Raw genomic sequence first — 4,725 nt, forward strand, 5'->3', positions numbered from 1 at the left:
GACTGGGCCATCACCTCGCATTGATTCATCCAGGAACCACGGACCTCACCCAGGAACAGAGACAAGACCAGCATTTAAAAAACAAAAGACCCTGCAGAAGCAACAACTCTTACCATTGCAGACACCCGAAACTGCACAGCCCTGCATGTAGCACACATGCTCAGTACGCCAGGGGCTGACCCTTACCTGGGCATGCCTCCTGTCACTAGGGTCACACACGGTCTGCCCCTATAAAAAGGGGCAGTGAAGACAGACCCAGTGGGACGACCTCTCCATCTGGACCAGCACCATGCCACACCACCTATCCACCCAGAGGCCCTGCCAACGACCCCCTCTGGACAACATCTACTGGACAAGGACCTCTTTCTAGCCTAGACAGATACATATTACCTGCATACGTCCTCCTACAATTTGGACTTTCTCCTCCTGGACTTCAGTGGACTTCAGCCCCTGCACCAACCCTCTCTAACCCCTGCTGCCATTTTGTGTGTGTGTATGTGTTTGCGCACGTGCGTGTGCAAGGGAACCAATAAGACATTGTGTCTTTTCCTGTGATTTTCTGCTGCCTGCCTCTCTGTTTTCAGGCAACACCCCCACCGCACCTTCTGTAATCCTGCCCGCCCCCACACACAGCTTCCCAGCTCCTATTAGCTGTCCTGCAGTTCCTTCCAGCTTCCAGCACCTACTGCTGCTCTCTGCAACTTCTCTAGCTGCCTCAGGGCCATCCTCTGGCTCCCCACACCCAGAGCCCCTCTTTAACACCCACACTTTTTCCCTCCTCTCCCCATCTACCTTTTCAGCTCCCCTGTAGCTCTGGCTCCAGTCCCAGACTCTGTGCCAGCATTGCTTCCCTGTTCTACAGGCTTTGGGTGTTGTCTTTTAATCAATTAAGATCAATTAACCTAAAGTTATCCCCAGCCTCAGTTCTTCAGACCAGACCTCTGTAGTCTACTAGTTTTAACCCCCTACACTTCTACTTTCTTACCTTAGCCTTTCCCCAGGTATCCCAAGTACACCAAGCACATGCATACATACACATCACAACACCCAACTTAGGAACTCACCTGTGTGTATGTGTAGGTGGGTGGTATGTGTGTAAATTAGTGAATATATGCATGTACAGATATAGATATCATTGTGTGTGGGGGGGGTATATAAATCAGTAATCCACGTATGTGTATTGAATGTGCAGGTGTTGGTAACTGGTAACTGATTCTGTATAAATTTGGTGTGTGTAGTGTGTATGAGCTTAAATCGGTAATAGATATGCATGTGCCTGAGCTGGTAGTGTGAGTGTATATGCCTAGTAGGGGTGTATGCACCTAGTGAGTGTATGTGTGCTTAATTGATTTTTATGTGTGCATGTGCAATTGTACACTACACCCTCCTGTCTAACAGCGCAATATTGAGATCCTGAGTGTTGGCCTGACCCCTCAGGGCAACACAGTAGGCAAAATATGCATAAAGAATTACAAACAATTAAGACTTTGATCTATTTTGAATTCTTATGATAAAATTGGGTGACTGGAAAAACAGTTTTACCCCAGGGCATAGGTTACGTAAAAGAAATTAGCGAGAGGACACTTAGGTACAGGAAGAATGAATATGTTCTTTTTTTTAGGTGAGAAGTTGTGGGGAAGGCACCAATGAAGACTCTTGCTATGGTATTTGATAAGAATGGGAGACAAAATGGCAGGTGACTGGAGAGAATGAGGTGACATGTAGACCAGAAGGAAAGGAGGAATGATCACAGGTATTATAGAAAGGGAACTGGCTCAGGTACATAAATGACAGGGAAGCTGAAGAGGTTGCATTGACAGTGAATGTTGGGAGAAAGAAAAGGAGGATGACATACCAATTTAAGAGTATATCAGAATTTAGAAAGATGGGTCACAGAATAATAGACACTGGAAAAACAGCTATAGATATATGATTGAAAAGATAAGGCCCTCCAACATTTCAGTTAAAAGTGAGCCTTAGCAGCCAGTCACATTGGTGGCAATGAAAATTAAATAGTCAGGGCTGTTCACCTGGCAGCCTGTGGCCCACATGCAACCTGTGAGTAGTTAAACTGTGGTCCACAGGACTCGTCAACATGCCTCCAGCACCCAGGGGATGAATGTCATTGCCATTCCTCCTGCCCACCACTCTATTAGGTGACTAACGTCAGCAACTGGGAAAAAGAGGTTGGGGGGTAGCAATGTTCACCACCTCAGGTCAAGAATTGTGCTGATGCAGTGGGTCTGGCAGCCGTGCTGACAACCTGCTGCCCCATTGCTAGAGGTGGGTTGTCCAGTCTGCAAAAGCCCCACAGGCCAGACCTATAATGTAAAGATGAGGAAAGCCAAATTCAAGCATGCCAACAAGACAGCAAAAGATAACCGTATGTGGATGTGGAACCTAAGTGGGAGAAGTAAGATTGGAGATATTTGGAGAAACAAATTGGTTTGAAGGATAATTTCTTTAGGATAAGAAGGCTAATTCTTGAAGGTAGAAGCGAAACAGGCTGAGGAAGACAGAATAGTTAAGAAAAAGAAAAGAAATTAAATAGGAAAAAAGAAAGGACATGGAGGCTGGGATGGAAGGATCAAAGGTACATGACTCAAGGTTTGAGGCTCACGTCTAACTTTAAATTTTTTGAAAGGTAGGACAGAATTGATTAAGTGTGTGTGTTGGGGTAGTGGGGGAAGAGGAACAGGAAAAAGTAATGTGGTTAATATTATTTATGTGTTTAAAGTTATTTCTTTCATCCTGGGTAGAAAGGCATTATGAGGAGGTGTGGGATGAAGTTTTAAACAGTTAAATGTGTAGAAGAACTGATATATGTGTGTAGGCGTTAATCAAAGAGGAAAACCAGAACAGTTCAGAAAGGAACAGAATGTAGCAGAAACAATTATGCTTAATGCAATACAACCTAATGGAAAAGACAACTCCCACACCTTAAAAGTGCAAGTACACAACTTTAACATCACTACCTAAACAATCACAGACTTAAGGCAGAATAGAGGCTGTCCTCCCCAAATCCAAATTACCTGCTAGAATCTGAGCTTCTGAAAATGACAGTGACATTAAGGAAAGGAAAGGAAAACCTCAAGGGCAGTGCAATGTATTTTCATCCACTTCAGTGAATTTGAGAGAAGACAGTGTGACAAGTGACCATTCATTTGCACCAGTAACAGAGCCACTTTAGTTCATCCAGAAGTCATACTTAGAGTAGGAGATCAGCATCATTATAAATACCAAAACCTAACCATAGGGTAAATAAGTTATTAAAGGATTATTGTTCAAGTAACACACTGTTAACAGTTCACATAAACAAACTTAACTTTGATTAACCCTAAACAGATCATACTATAAGTTTCCCTAACCTCCTCCACCAACTCCCAAATATCACATCAATAAAAATGCATCAACCAGTCAACTCACAGGCGATGCCTATCAAGCTAATCTGATTTCATTCAGAATGCATTTTCTAAAGGAGTTCTGTGTTTCAGTGCATTTGTGACTATGTTTATTTAACATTTACCTAAAGTCACTGCACCTTTAAAATTTGGGGAACCTGTCAGGAAGGAGGCAACGGTAGCATACAAGAGGAAATACAGGAATACAGATGCCAACTTGCATTATTGCATAAGGCTGCACCTAAATCTCCACATAATCCCTGAATTTGTAACTCACTTTCCTGTGCAATACTGTATTTACTCACAAACCACACATAAATTTTCCTCAAAAATTAGCCAAACACTTGGGTGGGGGGCATGTCTTAAGTGGGGAAACTGACTTTCTGCTGGGACTAGCAGCATGGAAAAATGGTAGAATGGCTGCAGCTTCTTTCTTTTCTCTTTCTTCCAGAAGCTGTGTGGAGGGAGGTGCCTTCCAAAAAAGTAAGTGGAGGTGCTGCAGGGAAGGAGTCCAGGAAGGGTAGATCTGGGGGTAGGGATGCACTGGTATGGTCACATCCTGCTTTGATTCCTGCTTCACCCACATCTAGAACCAACTATCCTACAGAAGCCATGGCATTTCTATTCAAGCAGCACTGATGGAGTCAACTGACTTGACGGCTCATTATAATCTACCTGATTCCTGCTAATAACTCTTCATTTCACAAGTGTTAAAAACCCTCATCCTTTTTAATGGTCTTGATGTTCTATCAATCAAACCAGCCTTACATTGACAAAACTGCTGTGGTCCGTTAGCTACTCTTGGTCTCTCCTCTACTGCAGAGTTCTGCATGCTGTCTATACATCTTTTCAAAGACCAAGATCTGAGAATGGAGTCCAGTCTTCAACAGTAGCTACAGTTTCAGCTTTTGGTTAAGCAGCCAAAAGCTGCTGACAATTCAGTTGTGAAAGGGTCAAAACTAGCTTTTGCCTGAAGAGGAAAGGAAGGATGAGTGAATTGAAGATTAAGCTCTGTCCCTCCTGCATATGGCCTAATCAGAAAAAATATTTTCTTCTTCATTCTGCTTTCCCCCCAAAAAGGTACATGTCTTACTTGGTGGCATGTGGTATGGAATAAAAAATGGTAACCCTCCTGTGTCCCACTGAATGTCAATATCTTTCTTCACCCAGACTTTAAGACTTATATTTTACTTTAGAATTGACCTCTCTACCATCAATAGATGCACCAATAAAAGTATATTTCTATGAATTCTTCTGACGACAGAGAGAGACAGAGACTGAAAACAGGGAAGACAGCAGTAAAAAAAGAAACAGAACCCCCCCC

General features: G+C 43.2%; 1 protein-coding gene and 1 long non-coding RNA gene across 8 annotated transcripts in view; one reads left to right on the forward strand and one right to left on the reverse strand.

Annotated features, from left to right (window-relative positions):
• The window catches only part of LOC109315687, a 20,272-nt gene extending 15,749 nt beyond the window's left edge, over window positions 1-4,523 (forward strand). Inside the window, exon 3 of the long non-coding RNA XR_002102584.1 lies at window positions 4,270-4,523. This is a non-coding gene — a long non-coding RNA (uncharacterized LOC109315687). The remainder of the gene's footprint in view (window positions 1-4,269) is intronic.
• FAM19A5 (family with sequence similarity 19 member A5, C-C motif chemokine like) overlaps window positions 1-4,725 on the reverse strand; it is a 669,022-nt gene that overhangs the window by 100,559 nt on the left and 563,738 nt on the right. The gene's annotated exons all lie outside the window — the stretch shown is intronic.

The sequence above is a fragment of the Crocodylus porosus genome, unplaced genomic scaffold (assembly GCF_001723895.1).
Source record: "Crocodylus porosus isolate Cpor-Errol unplaced genomic scaffold, CroPor_comp1, whole genome shotgun sequence".
In the NCBI taxonomy this organism is placed as follows: domain Eukaryota; kingdom Metazoa; phylum Chordata; order Crocodylia; family Crocodylidae; genus Crocodylus; species Crocodylus porosus.